This window comes from Gastrolobium bilobum, unplaced genomic scaffold (genome assembly GCF_033153095.1).
Source record: "Gastrolobium bilobum isolate Gb01-03AN ecotype WA unplaced genomic scaffold, APGP_CSIRO_Gbil_v1 utg48080, whole genome shotgun sequence".
In the NCBI taxonomy this organism is placed as follows: Eukaryota; Viridiplantae; Streptophyta; class Magnoliopsida; order Fabales; family Fabaceae; genus Gastrolobium; species Gastrolobium bilobum.
The window spans coordinates 250,652-261,431 of NW_026896970.1; positions in this window are offsets into that span (position 1 = coordinate 250,652).

The following is a 10,780-nucleotide window of genomic DNA, read 5'->3' on the forward strand; positions in this document are numbered from 1 at the left end:
CTCTAAATCTATCTCTATTAGAGACGAAAAAATAGTCGTCTCTATTAGGGACAGATTTAGAGACGAAACTATGCCTATTAGAGAAGGATTGATTTTTCGTTTCTAAAACTGTCAATAACGGAGACAGAAATATTATCGTATCTAATTCCCTCCCTATTTATGAGGGATTGTTATTCCTTATCTGAATTCGTCCCTTTTGGAGATGGATACTTTTTCGTCTCTAAATTCCGTCTCTAATCAATGCTTTTTTAGTAGTGTAATAATCAATCAAACTAATTTACATGATCAATTTATATTAATTCACTATGAATTATGGTACAGGCGTTATAATTCCCTTAAACCTTAATTAATTAGGGTAGCTGGTTCAATGTCCCTGGACGGTAGGGCAAAAACAAGGGGTAGCTTCTCATTTCCTTTTTACATTTTGTCTGGCTTCAAGTTCAATAAAATAACTAAATAGGCCAATAAATTATTTAGTTTTGAAAAAAAAAAAATTTATTTTCTACTTTAGCATAATATCATCCATATATGCTAATGAGTAATTAATTGATTTTGTACAAATTTTATGTTAATATTTGCATTCACTTTTATGTTGAATTATTTATGTGGAAGGGAGGGAGTCCTGCTTATGAACTTTATATATGCATTTCCTTTATTCATATTGAATTATTTATGATTATCTGTTAAACTTGGATTAATATTTTTAATATAAATTTATATGTACAATTAATGTCTTTATATTTAGTTATAAATTTGTGTGTGTATATTATCATCACCTGACATTGTTCAAGAAGAAACGGAAGTGCATGTACGTTACTGCATCGAAGGGGTCCCTTGCATAATACAGTTTTCCTTTCTCTCTTGCATAATAATTTTCGTAGGTGTTGAGTGAGGAGCGACTTTCTAATTTCCTTCTTTCTCTTTTTATGGTAGGTTTCATCCTTCCCTTTTCTAAGGGTACTGATGTTTGTATTAATTAGTGATTTGTAAGCATTAACTAGTGATTCATGTTCAACAACTATCACATCAAGAGCATGAAAGGGGATCTTTAAAATTCACGAGTTTCACATAAACATACCTTTGCCCATAAATGCAGAAGATCTTTAACGGTAGAATACTTTCTCAGAGTCTTGACCCATTTTCTGTTCTTGTATCTTCTTCTGATAGGGATGTGATACAACGTTCATAAGCAGACTCAGATGGATTTCAGTTTCTCAGAATCCAAATATGAAAAACTCCCCATTCCCCTTAATGTAACTGCAGATATCAACAGTTACACTTTTAAATAACTCCCTAACAGTCAATTACCATTATGCTCTTTTATTAATTAAATCAGATAACACTTAATATTATACATGAGACAAATAAGGTTTTACATTCTCCCACTTGGCTCATGTCATGGGGTGTCCCTTCATGATTTAATCAACATTCATTATAATGCGCATTTACTAGGCTAAAGGTTCCATACATTGACCTCATCATAATTCATTATTAGAAATAAAATCAACATGAGTCATGGCGGTTCTATGCTATCAAGACGGCATAGTCCATTCCATGTACCACTATATTGACTCTTCTTCCTAACATGATACTTTAATAGGAAGTACACACTATGTCCAACAATAATGTCTTCATAACGGACCATAAATATTTTCAATATCATCACATATACTTGCATGCATACATAAATTGAAAACAAGACAATATCGGAAACATATATTCATCAATGAGCTCAGAGTGTCAACATTTAATACATAACAGTAGGTATCATCATTCACTAGCTGACATAATGCCCATTCTACATACATGACCAGTAAATGTCTTGGGCGGTAATCCATTCGTCAAGGGATCAGCTATCATAAGATCGGTGCTAATATGCTCTATAGGCACTCTATGCTTCTGAACCTCTTCTTTAACGGCAAAGTATTTCAATTCCATATGTTTAGCACCTTTAGAATACTTGTCATTTTTAGAAAAGAAGACTGCTGCGAAATTATCACAATAAATTTTCAGCGGCTTTTCAATGTTGTCGACCAATCCAAGCCCTAAAATAAAGTTCCGTAGCCATTTAGCCTGAACCGTGGCTTCAAAGCATGCCACAAATTCAGCTTCCATAGTGGACGCAACAATTATAGTCTGCTTCCCACTTTTCCATGATATAGCTCTTTCAGCTAAAAGATACTTGTAACCACATGTAGACTTTCTTGTGTCTACGCATCCTGCAAAATCTGAATCTGTGTATCCAATCACTTCAAGGTCGTTAGACCTTGTATAAGTAAGCAATTGACCTTTAGTTCCTTGCAAATATCTCAGAACTTTCTTTGCAGCTTTCCAATGATCCATACCTGGATTACTTTGGTATCTTCCCAACATCTCAACTGCAAAGCTAATATCTGGTCTCGTACAAGTCTGAGCATACATTAAGCTCTCAACTAATGATGCATACGAAATTGCTTCCATTTCCTTTCGTTCCAATTCATTTTTGGGACATTGCATGAGACTAAACTTATCTCCTTTCTGAATTGGAACTTGAGATGATGAGTAGTTTTCCATTCTGAATCTCTCTACAACTTTTTTAATGTATGCTTTCTGAGACAAACCTAGCAGTCCTTGTGATCTATTGACACGAGCTGTCGAACTCGCGCAAATTAAAAATTAATTCTTTAGGGTTTAGAAAATTTGTAGTAAAGTGGAAACCCTAAGTCGTCTCTCAAGGAAATTGTTTTGGTAAAAATCGCTTATGATGACAGCAAATAAAAGGGGGGGTTTGTTTTGATTTCAGTTTAATAATTTAAAAAGGCAGAATATAAAATTGGATGTAAAATTCGTAATTAAAAACAACAACCTAAGGTTTGGGTTCCATGGACGTCTTTCCTCGGATAAGAAGATATCAGAATCGTGATTGATTTGTCAATCGAATCAGAATCCTTATTTTCAATTGACAACCTTCTCTAAGCGATCGCTTAGCATTTGATCAAAGACGATGCTTCTACTCATACAATCGCAGAGTATCAGCCCGCGTGATTTAAGGTCATAGGGTCAATCAACCTAATCATCAAATCTGATGATTAATCCCTTTCCATAATCGCAATCGCGAACCTCAGATTGAATATCCACGATCGCACGATATCAATCTGAGTTGGGAAGGGAAACAAAACTGATTTAAAATAAACGCAGACCCTCAAGACTAATCCATGGAATCCGTTACCCTTAGGTTGATTAAAAATTTCTTAGCCTCACATGGCTATGGTAAACATGATTAAAATAAAAAAAAGAGGAAGAAAAAGATGAAGAATAGAATTGAATAAAAACTCAGAGAGAACTTTTCTGTTGTAAAAACTGACTACTGAAGGGTTTCCTAAAGTCTTCCTTAAATAGCCGTCACGCAGAACGGCTAGGGTTTCACCGCTTCAGCCCAAACATAAAAGAAAAGCTGAATAAAATAAAATAAAACAATAAAACATGGCCTTGGGCCCTAAACACATTGGGTCCTAATGTGAATTACAAGTTCAAACGTCAAAATAAAATTCCAGCAAAACACGTCATCTTGAGATCAAGTTTCGACCATCTTCCCCTCCGAATTGGGCTTCAGTAGCTGAAATAGCGATTGTAGCCCTATCTGTTATCTGCAAAAAGCAATAAGAACGGAGTCAATCGGACATCTGTAGAGTGAGATATGGTCAGAATACGGAAGTAGTGTAAATCTGGAAAATTATGATGAAAATCAATTAAACCCAACTAAAATCTAGAATTGTGAATTGACCCAAAAGATCTTTACTTAATTCAAATAAATCATAAAAATACCAACCAAGAGTAATAAATAAGTGTAACAAAATTTGAGTTATCATCTATCACAGAATATTTCTATTCCTATCACATAAGCTGCCTCACCCATATCTTTCATTTCGAAGTTATTAGAAAGAAACTTCTTAGTCTCATTTAAAAGACCAAGATCGTTAGTTGCAAGCAAAATATCATCCACATACAGAATCAATAATATAAACTTGCTCCCACTGATCTTCAGATATATACATCGATCAACAATGTTTTCTTTAAATCCAAAGGAAACAACAATATCATTAAACTTAAGGTACCATTGTCGTGAAGCTTGTTTAAGTCCGTATATTGATTTCTTAAGTTTGCACACCATGTGCTCTTTATCCTTTTCTATAAACCCCATTGGTTGGTCCATATACACATCTTCATCTAAATTCCCATATAGAAAGGTAGTTTTCACATCCATCTGGTGTAACTCTAGATCATAATGAGCCACTAATGCCATAATAATTCTTAGAGAATCCTTCCTTGAAACTGGTGAAAAAGTTTCTTTATAGCCAATGCCATCTTTCTGAGTGAATCCTTTTGCAAGTAGTCTGGTCTTGTGACGTTCCAAGTTACCATGAGAGTCACGTTTGGTCTTAAAGACCCATTTACAACCAACTCTCTTGCAACCTTCTGATAACTCAACAAGATCCCAAACCTTATTCTGTTCCATAGATTTCAACTCATCTTTCATGGCATCTAACCACTTATCACCATTATCACCATTCATGGCTTGTGAAAACGTTACTGGATCATCCTGAACACCCATGTCAAATTCAGACTCTTGTAGATATACCACATAATCATTAGAAATGGCAGATCTCTTTTCTCTTCGAGATCTTCTTAATGCTATTTGTTGTGATTCTTCTACTATGGGTTCACTTGGTTCATCAACAATGATTTCATCATGAGTAGTGGGATCATCAACCCGTCCTTCATTATTATTGATTGGTTCAATAACATGAGGAACAACGATTTTGCAAGAGCTACAAGTCAATGGAACTTGTATTCTCACTTCATGAATATCCACTTTACGTGGTATTTCACTCCCACTAACTTCACCATTCTCAATGAACCTTGCATTTCCAGATTCAATAATCCTCGTAATATAATAAGGATAGTAAAATCTATATTTTTTCGACTTTTCTGGATAACCAATGAAATAACCATTGATTGTCCTTGCATCTAAATTTCTTTTCTTGCGGATTGTAGTGTATAATCTCTGCCTGACAATCCCAAACATGCAGGTGTCTTATACTAGGTTTCCTTCTAGTCCAAAGTTCAAAAGGAGTCTTTGGAATTGACTTACTAGGAACCCTATTTAATACGTACATGGCAATTTTCAGAGCATAAGTCCACAATGAAACAAGTAAAGAAGAATTTCTTAACAAACTCCTAACCATATCCAGTAAGGTCCTATTACGCTTTTCTGATACACCATTCTGTTGTGGTGTACCGGGCATTGTGTATTGAGCACAAATACCACGCTTTTCCAGAAATTTAGCAAATGGGCCCGGATGTTGTCCACTTTCATCATACCTTCCATAATATTCGTCACCCCTATCAGACCTGACAATTTTTACCTTTCTATCTAATTGCCTATCAAATTCATTAATATAAATCTCTAAAGCATTTGCAGCTTGAGACTTATCATGCAGCAAATAGGCATAACCATAACGTGAATAATCATCAATGAAGGTGATAAAATATTTTTCTTTATTGAAAGCATTAGCATCAAATGGACCACATACATCAGTGTGTATAATTTCAAGAAGCTGAGTGCTTCTTGTGGCTCATTTCTTTGTGTGTTTTGTTTGTTTTCCTTTAATACAATCCACACAAACATTCAAATCAGTAAAATCTAAATCCAGAAAGATCTCATTCTTCACCAATCTTTTCATTCTTTCTTTGGAAATATGTCCCAAACGTTTGTGCCACAAGTAAGCAGAACATTCATTAATTAAGGCACGTTTAGTACCAACATTATGATGCAGAGTCATAAGCGTTTCAGCATAAAGATTATCGAGACATAATTTATATAATCCATCACATAAAGTACCATTACCAATCAAATGATTGTGCTTGTACAGACTGAAACTACCACTACCAAATTTAAAAGAGTTTCCAGCAACATCAAGTTTGGAAATTGAAACTAAATTCCTAGATATACTAGGGACATAAAGAGTTTCACATAAGTTCAAATGAAATCCACTGTCGAGAATTAAACGGTACGTCCCAACAGCTTCCACCGGAACTTTCACTCTATTGCCCATAAAGACAAACTTTTCATTTGGCCTTGTGGTGTGGGTCATAAGGAAACCCTGCATTGCATTAGAAACATGAGTAGTACAACCAGAATCAATCTACCACGTATTATAAGGAATTTCAGCCAGGTTTGATTCATAACATACATAAGCACTAGACTTACCTTTCTTTTCGAACCAAGCCTTACGTTTCAGGCAATCCTTTTTGAAATGCCCTTCCTTTTTACAAAAATGGCACCTCATCTTTGCATTATTTTCCTTTTTGTGAATTTTAGAAGAAGAGGCCTCATTCATCTTAAGGGGTCCTCCTCCTCCTCCTTTCTTCTCATGCTTCTTTGCATTATTCTTTTCAGCTCCTTGATGCTTCACATAATTGATGAATGAGCTCCATGATTCTTGAGTCTGGTTTCCTCCTGAACTAGCATATTTTGCAATTCAGGCACATTCTATTTATCTTTCATGGTATTATAGTTCATTTGGAAAGGACCATACTCAGACGGTAATGAGTTCAATACGAACTGCACCAAGAAATTCTCATCCACAGCCATTCCAAATGATTTTAATTTTGCCGCAATGCTTGTCATATCAATAACATGCTCATGCATAGTACGCGCACCATCAAATTTCATGGTGGTCAGTGTACTCATAAGTGACCCAACAAGAGACTTATCATTAGTTTGGGAGCGTTCTTCCACAAGTTTCATCATCTCTATGGCACTTTTAGTTTGTGGAAGAGCTGACTTAATGTTGCTTGCAATGCTCATTTTCATGTACATCAGACTTAATCTATTGGATCTGAAGGACCTCCTATAGTCTACAAGGTTATGCCTAAATAGTTTTGATGATTTCAAAGCATGAAGGACTCATTTGAAGATGCTAAAGTTTCAAGTTAGATAATTTTTAGTTTTTTTTGCTACACATTAGATATATCACTAAGTATGATTTCAAGCTCCATTGCATTTCATTGCATAACATGTATTTAGCTATGTTGAGTGATTTGTTTTAATAAAAAAAAAAGAGAGTAAAGAAATGAAATCTAATCTACAGCGTCCTTTTCAAAAAATAGTTAAGTTGATTAGTTTTTTGTTTAAAGGTATTATAAATATAAAGAAAAGAAAACTAACTACAGCGTCCTTTTTTTTAAAATAAAAATAAAAATAAAAATCTTTACGTTGTTTGATTGTTATATACATATAAGCTTTGCCTATAATATATAAAAGGGTTCCCTTTTTGTCATTTGAGGTAATATCTTAAACCTTCTTTTGAGCATCCTTTGGTATAATCTTGATACTTGATATTGTTGATTTGATTTTCTGTTTTCTTTTTGATACATTGTGAGCATTCTGATTTTTCAGTTTTGAGTTTAAGTCAGTATAGTAGAAATCTTGATGCTTTTTGTGTAAGATTTGTGTTTCTAATTTTTGTGAAAGATTGAAAAAATAAGAAAAATAAATAAATATTAAATCTGAATTGTTGTTATTGTTATACAGTGATTTTATTCAGATTTTTTTTTGTTTGGGATTTATTGTTTAGAAACCTAATCTTGAATTGTTCTAGTAATTTTATTGTTGAAATATTAAATCTGAATTTTCTGTTTTAATTGAGATATATTATGATTAAAATTCAGATTTCTTGTGGTCGGTTACTAAAAGATTTATCTAGAACTAATTCTGATTTTTTTTGTGAAATTTTGAGAGAAATTACAATTCAGATTTTTCTGGATATGATGTGATAATTTCTTTTTAAATCAGAATTTTTAGTGTCTATCATTTTGATACTTGATATAAATAAATACAAGTTCCTTATTGCTGAAAATTTATAGTTTGTGATACCCATACTTGTGCTCTAAATTTTCTGCATACATCATATCATTTTTGGAGCTTGTTGTTGTGCTTTATTTGATATATCAAGTGTGATAGGACATAGTAATAGGTTGAAAAATTTTCGGTTATAAATCTGAGATATTGTATTGGTTGTTAAAGTGGAGTAGTTGCGTGCTGTAAATCTGTCCTAGGTGTGTGGGTGCAACCGAGTGGGTTGACGACCTTGTGCTTGGCTTGAGAGTGTGTCTCAAGGCCTGGAGCCTCAAGAATCCACTAGGGAGAGTAGAGGTCTTGTGTGAGAGGAGTTGGTGAACTCCATAGGTTCGGCTTGAGAGTATTCTCAGAGCTTGGAGCATTTTAGGCACTAGGAAGATTTTTGGTATTTTGTTTGATTGCACGTGTGACACGTGTTTGTAAAACAAGTACACTTGTGATAAATAAAATATCTGCATCTACTTCAGTCTGGACGTAGCACCCTACTTAGGCTTAGTGGGTGTGAACCAGGATATAACTTGTGTCCCTTGTCTCTCTGATTTAATTTCTGAATATTTTGTTTAGAGACTGACAGTTACACTGATTCTATTATAATTGCTGTGTTTATACTCTATAAATTGCTAAGGTACGCTTTCTGTTACTATATTGTTCTTAGCATTGCGAAAAATTATTTTGGGCATGTAGGGACTGAAAAAAAATTGTAAAATTGTTTACTGAATATAAAAAGATTTTGAAAAAGTTTAGAACACCTATTCTCCCCCCCTCTAGGTGTTCCGTAAGCGTCCTGTGTAAGAAGCCACTTGCCCAACAAGTGGTATCAGAGCTACGTGCTCTGAGTGATTGGCTATCTGCCAAAGAGTTGAAGATCCTATGGCTTCTTTCCATCAGGATATTCCTCTTGAGGGTGGTTCCACCAACCGTCCTCCGTTTTTCAATGGGATTGATTATCCCTATTGGAAAACTAGGATGCAAATTTTCCTTGAGTCGGTAGATCTTAAAATCTGGTATAGTGTAGAGGAAGGATATCAGCCTCCAACTACACTAGATGACAATGGAAGAACTGTGCCTAAAAAACACACAGATTTTACTAGAGATGAATTATAGAGAGCCCAATACAACTCAAAAGCAAAGAACTTAATAGTTAATGCACTTGGTAAAGACGAATACTACCGAGTATCTTCATGTAAGACCGCACGTGAGATGTGGCTTTTTTTAGAAACAACTCATGAAGGTACCAGTGAAGTAAATCGTTCTAAACAAAATGCATTATCTAGAGAGTTTGAGCTCTTTGAGATGCATGAGGGTGAATCTATATTTGACATGCAAAAATGTTTTATGCATATAGTTACTTCAATGAATGATTTAAATATTTTCCATGATGATGAACTGTTAGTTAACAAAATTCTGAGATGTCTTACTAAGGAATGGGATGGAAACACTTCGGCAATCTATGAAGCTAAAGACCTCTCTACAATGTCAATAGCTACCTTATATGGAAAGCTTCAAGAATATAAGTTGGAGTTAAACAGAAGGGCTAACCGTGAGCTTAACAAGAAGAAACAAAAGGGATTAGCTCTTAAGGTATCATCATCTCATTCAAAGGAAAGTAAGGAAAGTACTGATACATCATCAAGTGATTCAAGCCCCGGTGAAGATGACGAAATGACTATGTTTGTAAAAAAATTTAACAAGTCATTCACCAAATTCTTCAACAAGAAGTTCAACAAAAGAAGAAGAAGAGATGTTGGCCAAAGAAGAAAAGACAACAATTCAAGCAATGCAAACTCAAACAATGCTTGTTTTGAGTGCAGAAAAGAAGGACACTTCCAAAAGGATTGTCCTAATAAAAAGAATAAATACGACAACGGCAAGTTCAAGAAAGGTAAAGGCAAAAAGAAAAAGAAGGCCTACATGGCATTCTCGGATGATTCATCAAGCTCATCAAGCTCCTCAAGTAGTGAAAAGGCAAACTTGTGCTTAATGGCAAATCTAGAGGATGAACATACCGAGGTATACTCTTGTCACTCTTCTAACTCTTTATGTGATAATAGTTCATGTAATAATTCTAACTCTATGTGTGACACTAGTTCATGTGATACTTCTTCTATGATTGGTCCATCTTATGATGATCTATTATATGCTTATAAATGTTTGCAAGTTGAGAATGAAAAATTAACCTCTAAGATTGAGAAAATTAAAAAGGAGAAAAATAACTTGCAAAACAATGTTGATAGCTTAACAACCATTGTAAATGATCTAATGAAAGACAATGAAGATCTTAAAAATGAAAATCTTTTTATGAATTGTCTTGTTGGATCATGTGATGATGTGAATCCCCCTTCCACTATTTCGTGTGCTAAATGTATCGAATTAACTAATGAAGTGGATAGGTTAAAGATAATGGTTGATAGAATGACTAGTGGGAGAGACAACTTGAATGTCCTCCTTGGTAGACAAAGGGTTGAATCTACTAAATATGGACCTTGTTTTCAAAAACCTCCCTTTGCTCAACCAAGAAAGACAAACCATTATCCCCCTAGGTTCATGTCTAAGCTACCATTTAAGAAATGTACATATTGTTGCATGAGTGGTCATCTTGTATATCAATGCAATATTAAGAAATATGGCCTAAAAGGAACTAATCTTAAGTGGATTCCTAAGAGGACTATAAATGTGAGCAACATTGCTTCAACATCTTATGGACCTCAACCTAACACATCTAGCATGTTCTTTAGCCCCAAGGTAAAGAACATGATATATGTTCCTAAGAAGACTTAGTGGATATGTATGCATCATGTGCCATGGACTGTTTTATGGTTATATTTTTTTGCACATGATATCTAGTCACTATTTGATATAAAAGAAGCATGTATGGAC